Below are 10,409 nucleotides of genomic sequence, written 5' to 3'. Positions count from 1 at the left end.
TGAACTGTATATATTTATATTTGTACTCCTTTCAAACTAAATTTAATGCTCAGTTTGGAATGAGTACAAATGAAAATATGTACAATACAAATACATACAGATTATAAGGTTTTGCACTCTACATAAGCTTGGAAGGAGTACAAATACAAATTTGTATAATATAAAAATGTACAAAATAATATAAAACACAAGGTTTTGCGTTCTATATATTTGTATTTGTACTCCTTCCAAATGGATCGTAACGCTCAATTTAGAAGAAATACAAATACAAATATGTAGAGTGCAAAGCTTGTATTTTATATTACAAAACCTTGTATATTATATTATTTTCTATGTATTTACAGTGTACATTTATACTCTTTCCAAACTAAAGCCTTACTAACATCATAAAAGTCTCCTTTTGCTTATTAAAAAGAAAAAATTAAGACATAAAGGTTACATTTTTGTAGAGATTAAATTGCCACACTTACACAGCTCAAACTTCAAAGTATATCTTATTTTATTACATCCGTACTGAAAAATGTATTTGTATTTTTTGAAGGATAAAGAAAATAGTTAGATTAATAAACTTTCCACTTATTTAATTAGATTAATAAATTTTCCACTTATTTAGTTAGATTAAAAATAGTTGGATTAATAAATTTTCCACATAAAAACCTGTGACAATTTTTTCCTACCCATCTCTCCAATTCTAACAAATCTTAACTTCACCACTGTTGATGACTGGACACCTTAGAATATTTAAGTCCCGGTAAACGACCCAGTCCTTTGTACTCTTGTATATATTTTTCAGTATTGTTTTTTCTGCTTGAAAAAAATCAAGAAGAAAAAACAATAAAAGATGAAAGGATGTGATGAGTTGATTGGACAGTATTTTTGATGCTTTATCCTTTTTTTTTTTTTCGTTTTATTGGTAATTGCTGAAATGGACGGGTCAGATCATGTGGAGAGAAGAGCAGCAGCAAGGTGAGGGTGTGAACTTGTACTACATACATGTTGGCACAAGCAAGGAATACTTGTACAGTTGTACTACATAATAGATATAGCCTGACTCCTCAAATCATTTAATGCGGTTTCCTTAGAGTATCAAAAAAAGTTTGGTACAGCTGGATTGGGAAGGAAACCCCAAGAAAATAAAAGCTTTATATAATCTTTTACTAATAGAAAAACTGAATATACAAACACCAGTTTGCTTCGAAAAGAGGATTGTTGTGGTGTGTCCCTACCACCAGCACGTAGACTAAGGTTGTCTTTCTCATATTAATTTGAGTAAATTTTTAGGTAAGGTAAGACTGATAGAATATGTTTCATCTTACATTAATAATTCAACGACCTTTGTATTAGAATTTTGGCTTTCTCTAGATATAATAATCCTGGAGATGCACATAGAAAACAAGAGAATCGGACGGTTTTGGGTTAGGGAAGACAATCTCTGCTTTCCAGGATGGGAGGATGGTAAAAATGTTGATGTGAGTGAGGTTTGAATTTAGAAAGGGGAGTGGTGAGTGGTCCACTTTTCCAGAGTCCAGACGACGACGATCGAGTTCGGGACTCTAACATTTGGCAGCCCATGGAAAAGCGCTATGTTCATGCCACGTGAGCATCTTGTTCACCGTGCAGTTGGCAAGCATCACGTGGAGGAACAAAAGTATAATACTGGGTGGGAGTGGCTGGATTGTCTAGAAGGGGAATGATGGGCGGGACGTGGATATGCACATCCTGCTCCTGGCTCCTGCCATCCCATCATTATGTATTTTCTAAGAAAACCATGTGCTCTGATTCTTTCTTATCGACCATCTGATTGGTATCAGGGAACTCGTGCTTATGTAAGGCCCGGTTTAGTATCACGATCTCGATCTGACGTTAAAAGGAAGGAAGAAACAGACATGATGTATCATGTATGTACTTGGTTTATTGGCTATGTACTCCTCTGAGTCTCGTCTCGACTCTCGTGGAGTCGTTGGGTCTAGACTGGGGGTCCCTACTCGGCTCTACTCCCTCTGGTAAAAGTCTTCGCCGAGTTTTTGCCGAACTTTTAATGCCACCTACACCTGCTGAGTACTGACCTGGGGGAGGGTGGAGGGTAGAAAACTAGAAATTTTAAAAATTTAAAGGCAGTCAAAATCCACGTCGGCGGGCCGCTTCACTGTGCAACTCTCCACGAATTAATACGGCCTCGGGACACGTCAACCACATGTTCCCAATAGGGGGGTCGGGGCCCAGCTTTTAAAAGGTTTAAAGCGAAAAAGCACTGTCAGGCCCATCCTTACCGTTCATCTAGAAGCATGACAGAATAGCACGTGGCCTCAAACAGCACTACGTCTGCATCAACCTAAGAATCTTCTATCAAAAGTGGTTGTCTCCTGTCTTCTTACATGTGGCCCTATCACAGAAGAGATTGTTAAGTGAAGGACACGTGTCGCGTTCAAGCTGGAGATAGAAAGTTTCACAATATCTTTTTCTTTTTCTGCGTAAATCGGCCGATTTGCTAAGTTTCTATATAGCAATTAAATCAAATCAATGTGAAACTCGAGCTGACACGTCAACTTCATGGCCTGCTCACTTTTTCTAATAAATTTTATATACTTTTCAACTTTTGTGTGGACGGGCGCGTCGATGGTCCAGACAAATACATGTCTCTGAGTCCCTCACCTTTTTTTCCCCTAGATTATTTAGAAAGCAAATAGGGGATAATATATTTATTTCATCAACTGTCTAAAATGTATGGTGAACAACAATACTTTCATAACCCAAAAAAAGGTCTCATGGATCTTTAGGCTACCCATTTAGGCTCCGGAACAAGACGTGCACGTGAGGAAGTTATCAGTTTGGTCACCGCCCTGTTAGGCCCATTTAGGCAATAGTTTGTCATTCAATTATTAGGCCCACTTAGGTATCCATCTTACTCATTCTCATCAATTCACATTTAGGGATGTTAGTGGGTCGGTTCGGATTAAGTGATAAATCCGATTGAATCTTGACCGGACCCTGTGTTTGTGTTTTGGCCAGTTTTCATCGGGTTGATTGAGCCTAACCCAGATCCATTGATATAGTGACTTGGAAAAATTGTAAATATATCCTTTGTTAAGCATAAGGGAAGTAACTACTCATGGGACGGGCATTTGGGTTTGATAAACCTATTCCATTTGGTTTGCAATTCGGGTAGGAGTGATTTTGGGTCGGGTTGATGTAATCCCTATTTCCATTGATCATTGGTTGCGAAGATTCATTGTCTATTCGGAAAAAAATCTTGGGAGTTTGTTAGGATTTTCTAACACCAGGATTGTGCTTATTGGAGTTTTGTGGTGGTTTATTGCTTTGCTTGTTAGGTTTCATTTCTTTTCTTTATTTTTGTTGATAGACAATTTCTTTTCCTATTTATTTTTGCTGCTATTTAGATTATTGTTTTTTTTTTTAAAGCCTTTAGAATAGTTGCATTTACTAATCGTTTTTCTATACTGCCATACTTATTTATTTCTTTTGGTAATGGCTATAGTTCTACTTATTTTTGCAAAATGCAGTTTAGTTATATGGAATTGAGGCCATTATTTTTGGTTAAAAGAGGCATTACAAAAAATCACTCTGATAACTTTGCTTTCATTGCCAAAACGAAAAGAATGCATCAATAATAAAATAAAAATAAAAAGAATCTGTAATATACTGGACGACCTTCATCTTATTGATTTAAAGGTGAGTCATTTACAATGAGATCATGTATAAAGATTGAATCAGGAGAGCAAGTGAAGATGATTTGAACATAATTCTATGTGCAACCCGATTAATTAGAACATCTGAAGTAATCGTTTGTGCATCTCTCTCTCTCTCTCTCAACGTGGCTACGTGGGGCAAATAAATAAGGGCCTTTAAATTTGATTGAACCGGGTTTTGTTGAGTGGATGCTAGTAAAGTTGGGTTGAGTTGGACCCAAATATGTACTTGGTGATTATTGGGTTTGAGCAGTGGGTGGGTTTCTCTTAAACCGGCCTGCATCCAGCCCACCCAATTAGCAACCCCCTGTTATTATAAGCTGACACTTTGATTCATAAGCTTCCACATGGATCAAGTATTGGTGATCGTCCATTAGCCTAAATTTGTATGCTCTATTGGTTTGGTGAATTATACATAGATTCATTAGATTAAAAAATGGTCCACATATGGGTGGGTCCATTAGATGGTGAGATCCGATCATACATTCCATATTTACGGTTCAGAGCTGAAACTAAAAGTCAGTAGATTAATTCAAATTGAATCTCGAAAGAACAAATCGAAATTACAACAAATAAGAATTTACAAGTACAGTTTGTTAGAAGGGCCGTTTATGTTTTGCTTTCCTTTGTTCATAATCAACTTAAGTGCTGTGGAGGTATTTCTGAAATATTTACAAGTACAGTTTCTACGAACCAAACGAGGCCTTAGACGATGCTAACTTTAATATGTTGAGACATTGGGGGTGGTTGCTGGAGGTATCTCTGAAATTTTTATAAATCATAACACAGTTTTTTTAAAATTTATAATAAGAAGGGAAATTGTCTAAAACCCACCATCACTTTTTGTAAATTCTCAACAAGAACTTATAATATGTTATGCTAGTATACACATTTGCAAAATTGTATTATAATGCTCAACAAGAAACTTTCGGAGATCAAATATTCCATTTTGCTTAGAAGGGCCATGGCTTATAATATGTTATGCTAGTTGCTATTTGAATTTTTGAATTGATATAGAAAAGGGTGAACGTCCACAATTAGAAGAAGCTAAGATATTACTGTCAACAATAGAGATTAATGGGAGATTAAATTTGACTTGGGAAATGAGGTGGAGGGATGATATATGACAGCTTCTCAACATGAAGCCACGTGAAGGACAGAGTAGCTTGACACACATCAAAATATGTGATTGCCATTTGTTGCACTCTGGATCTGCTGGGCTACTCACCTATTAAACAGAAAAATCCAAACATTTGTGTTGTACAATAGTAGTGTTTTAGTTTGAGACGAGTAGGGTTAATAATCCTAAACTCGAGTCCGGAATTCCTAAATTGTTATAATTCTGTTGCATTTTATTTGCACTTTCATTCACTTTGTGACAAGTATCCCAAAGGGGGATGTTGCGGCGAGCCTTGCTGTCTTCAACGGTTGAGGGAGGAGAAGAGAATAGAGAGGGGGTGTGAGGATTGCAGTGGTGAGCCTTGCCGTCTCCGATGGTCGAGGGGATGCGGGGGTTTGTTCACGGCGATGAGATCAGCACTGTATTGGTGAGGGTGAAGGAGTGGGAATAGAAGGGGAAGAGATGGAAATCGCTGATAGAGGGAGGGAAATAGTGAGTGGAATATTATATATGAAATTGGATTGGCACTTAAGGGCATTTTGGCCAAAGAAGATATTTAACAAGTTGATTCATCATTCAAGGGAAGTGATGGTGGGTTTTAGAGAATTTCCTTAATAAGAAAAACGTCATTGTGTCAAATTTTCCAAGTGTTCAAGAGAAACCTTTCATTACTGTCATGTCTTAATTTGAAAAGAAATTAAAAATATATCATTTACCAAAATGCAATTGCAGATCAGGGAATATAGTGATTTATTAATTATTACGTCTACTGCAACAGTTAACACATATCTCAACGGCCAACGCGGAGGGTCCTTGGTGGACAGATTGGATTGAACGTAGGAGTCGTCCACGCGGCAGAAATATATAATGTGTTGAATTGTCCCTAGTGCCTATCCCAGTTGACCTAATAAATCTAGCTGGAAGCCTTGTTATCAAAACACAGGATAACATTATTGGAATTGGAACTTGGAGGGAATGAAATGTCAAATGCCCAATTCTTGCCACAACATGGCTTAAAAGAAAAAATTCTTGCTACAACCCAACATCAGACAGGTGGCAAGATAACCCAGAGTTAGCTGTTCCAAGAGCATATAAGTTGGCCAACAGGTCACTTGCATTTGGCCTACCACTTGTCTCATCTTAATTCATCCATTCGAGTGGAAGCAACTACCAGTGGTCAAAATTGCTTTTTTTTTTTTGGCTTACGCGAGGTTATGTGGTTGGGTAGACGACTGTCCAACCTTTTTCTGACAGAGTGACATCCATATAATTCCGGGGAGAGAGAGAGAGAGAGAGAGAGAGTACAACTCCATATATCAAGGTCCTGTCTCTTTCCCTCTTCTCATACAGAAGAAGACGGCTATTCCGAGATACAGCTAGGTTAGCTAATATATCTGCACTAAGATTTGCTTCCCTGTAGCAATGTTTTAGTTCGACCGAACCATGAGATGGATAGCTTGTACTGAAGCTTGAAACAAATATTTTGGTTGACATTTGAAACATTTTTTACCTTTAGGCTTAGTTTGGAAGGACTACAAATATAAATATATAGAGTGTAAAATCTAATATTTTGTACTATTTTCCTTGTATTTGCACCGTGTATATTTGTATTTGTACTCTTTTTAGATTGACCTTAATGCTCAATTTAGAAAGAGTATAAATATAAATATATACAGTATAAATACATATAAAATAAAAGGTTTTACACTCTACATATTTGTATTTGTATTCTTTCCACATGATTAGAGTCGGATTCAATTATGACATTCTGGTATCCTCTAGATAGAGGTGTAAATCAGGTCGTGCTGTACATAGCCCAGCACAATTTTGAGCCAGCCCAGCCCAATGGTCCACGGGCTGTGCTGGCATGACCTACACTATCGTGCCGTGCCGCCCGTGGCCCATAGGCTGGTTCGGCCCAGCCTGGCCCGTATATATATATATATATATTATATATATATAATATAAATTATAATTATATAATAATATATAATATATAATATATTAATAAAATAAACAACTTTTTTCAATTTTATTATACTATTTTATTTAATTATTGTATATATATAAGCAATTGTATACATAAAAATTAAAAATTTAAGTTTTTTATCAATTTTTTAAATAAATAACTTTGGCCCAGCTTGGCCCAACACTGGGCCCATGGACCAAGCCGACCTTGCCCGACTCGGCCTGACTCGCACTTTGCATGGGCTATACTTGGGCCATGCCATGCTGGCCCAGCATGACCCATTTTACACCTTGACCTTTGCTAGTAATTTGGTTAAGGCCTTCTTTAATGGCCCATAGCTACGCTATCATTGGTGGAAATCTCAATGTGTATAGAATATCCTCCCAACCAACGACTCATGTGATCCCTAAATACACTAGTTGATGTCGCTTGCCTTGGTTGACCTTTGGCGGCTCCATCAGTACTAGAGGAGGCTGCCACTGAATATTTTTTCAAACCCTATTGGGAACAGTCCTCAAACTAGGGTTAGCATGCAAGTAGAATTTATGAAATTCCTTAATGGATCTTTCCATGGAGTTTATATTAATTTGCCTACATTGGAAAATAAATTCGTTTCGAGTCTTATAAATTTGAGCAAATTTCTTAAACTTTCCATAGTGTTTAGCTAATTGACTAACTCTATCTTTACTATTTATATATTGTCTTAAAGTACCCTATTGTTTTTGACAATTGACTAATTACCCCCGACCGTTAAGGTTTCGTTACAATCTGCCATAATCCGCTCACATGTCACACCACATGACTGTTATATTTTGATAAAATGATAATAATACCCTTATCTTCACCCCTATTGCTGGTGCTTGTCATCTGAAATGTGAGGGGTGCCGGTGCTTGTTGTTTGAACCTCAAGAGCATGTGCTTGCTTCTCCTCACCCCCAACATCGATGCTTGCTTTTTGAAACGTAGGGGGTGCTTGCTTCTCATGGCGTTCTAGCGTGAAAGCCCTCCTCTCTCTATGAAACCCTTGTTTTTTATTGTGTATTGTGGCATGGAGAATCACCAACAACATAAATGTGAGCCCCGGTTTCTCTCTATTAAGGAAAACCCTCCAGATGGTAACTCCACAAGACTGGCAGTTACCAATGGAGGCTCTCAATCCAGAATAGCAGCTACTAATAAAGGATCTTTAGCAAATGCCAATGATAGATCTCCTCCAGTTACCAATGAAGGCTCTCACATAGATTTGGCTACCACTAAATTAGAAAGAAGAATTAATTAGAAATCCTTGTACATAGGCAACTACCTATCCTATTCTTAGTTTTTTTTTTTCTTTGATCTTTGTGTATATATACTATACCTATCTCAGCTTGGTCGACAGGTCAAACAATACAACCATTCTTTTATTTTTTACTTTCTCTCTTCTACAACTTTATCTTGGTATCAGAGCCTATGGCATCTCATAGTGCTGATTCATTTGAAGCTATGATCTCCAACTCTTCTGGTCTTCAGAACATGACTACTACAGTAGCCATGAATTTTATTACCAGCATTTCTCCGTATCTCACTATCAAGTTGAATGGAGAAAATTTTCTTCTATGGAGGGCTCAACTTCTGCTAGTTCTCAGGGCCTACAAACTGATGGGTTTGATTGATGGTTCGGCCCACCAGAGGGAATTCCAGATCCCAATGATGGTAGTAAGAAAATTCTTAACCCAAACTATTCTTCATGGGTACAGTTGGACCAACTTGTTTTAAGTTGGCTTGTTGCATCTCTTACAGAGAGTGTATTAGCCCAAGTTGTTGGACTGTCTACTGTAGCCAAAGTCTGGAGTGCCCCAGAAAGATCATTTTCTTCTCACTCACGATCTAGGGTGCTATAACTAAGGCGGCAGTTACAAAATCTTAAGAAAGGCAATCTATCCACAAGCGAGTATGCTTACAAAGCAAAAATTATTGCAGACAATCTGTCTGCTGTTTCTGAACCGATAGCTAAGGAAGACCTTATTCTTTACATCCTATCTGGACTAGGAAGCGAATATTAATCTCTCATCGCTGCTATTGCTAATAGAGCTGATGTTGATCAGTTAGGCATCAATGATGTTCTTGGTCTACTGCTTAGCCATGAATCTTGGCTTGTTCAGCATAATGTTTCTAGTGAAGCTCCTAATGCCAATATAACTGCAAATAACAATAACAATGGCAAGAATAGGAATAATAATTATCAGTTTTAGAATAACAAAGGGAACTATGGCTATGGCAAAGGCAGGGGGCATGGCAATCAGTTTGAACGAGGACAAGGTCGAGGAAGATGTAATGCAATTACCTGCGAGGTATGTAACAAACCTGGCCACAATGCACTCAAGTGCTACAAATGGTACGACCTCTCATACCAAGGAGAACAGAACCATACTTCTCCAGATCCCGCAGTTGCATTTCATAGTGGTATGTTTTCTTACAATAGCTCAACAGCTAATTTCGATCATGCTTGGTACCTTGATAGTGGAGCAACTCATCACATGACTCCAGATGCTGGTAACTTATAGAACAAAATTGAATTTTTGGGCACGAACCAAGTGAAAGTTGGTAATGGTGAAGGTTTGACAATTAAGAGTATTGGTTCTTCTTCACTAAATTATGATAATTATCAGTTTAATCTGAAAAATAGTTATCATGTTCTTACCTTGACGAAGAATTTGATCTCTGTTAGCAAATTTACAAGAGATAATAATTTAGTATTTGAATTTCACCCAGATTTCTTTTTATTGAAGGATCGTATGGGGAGAATTTTACTCAGAGGACCTAGTAGAGATGGACCCTATAAGTTCCCAGGAGCCATTGATGATAGAGAAAAATCAACTGAAACTAGTTTTGGAGAAAGAGCCTCTTTCTAGGATTGGCATCATCGCTTAGGAAATGCATCATTAAAAACAATTAAATTAGTAATTTTTAAATTTGATTTACTTTATTCAGGACATATAAATGAGCATTTTTTTTGTGAGGCTTGCCAATTAGGCAAAGCACGTCGTTTAAATTTATCAATTTCTTATAGTAATGTCTCTTAGCCTCTAGAGTTAATTTATTCAGACGTGTGGGGACTTGCCCCAGTTTTGTCTACAAAAGACTATAAATATTATGTTTTTTTATGGATACTTATTCAAAGTTTTCTTGGATTTATCCACCTGAAAGGAAATCAGATGTATTTGATGCTTTTGTTAAATTTAAGAGACATGCTGAAAATCTATTTTTCACTAAAATTAAGATGTTTGAAAGTGATTGGGGAGGAGAGTTTCGAAAATTATCCCCCTTCTTGGATGGTGAAGGAATTTCACACAAGGTCAGTTGTCCTCATAGTCATGAGCAGAACGGAAATGCTTAAAGGAAACACCGGCATATTATTGAGTCCACTCTCTCTCTATTGCCGTCCTCCTCTCTCCCCAAATCCTTCTGGGTCGAAGCTGCAGAAACTGCAATGTTTCTCATTAACTAGTTGCCTACTTTAACACTTGAAAATCTCTCTCCTTATGAAAAGTTGTTTGGTTGAAAATCTGATTATTCTATATTATGAAGTTTTTGTTGTGTCTGCTATCCTTTCATTGGGCCATATAACAAGCAC

This window comes from Nelumbo lutea, chromosome 4 (genome assembly GCF_056320005.1).
Source record: "Nelumbo lutea isolate HS-2025 chromosome 4, American lotus-T2T, whole genome shotgun sequence".
NCBI lineage: Eukaryota > Viridiplantae > Streptophyta > Magnoliopsida > Proteales > Nelumbonaceae > Nelumbo > Nelumbo lutea.
Note: the sequence above shows the minus strand (reverse complement) of the source record.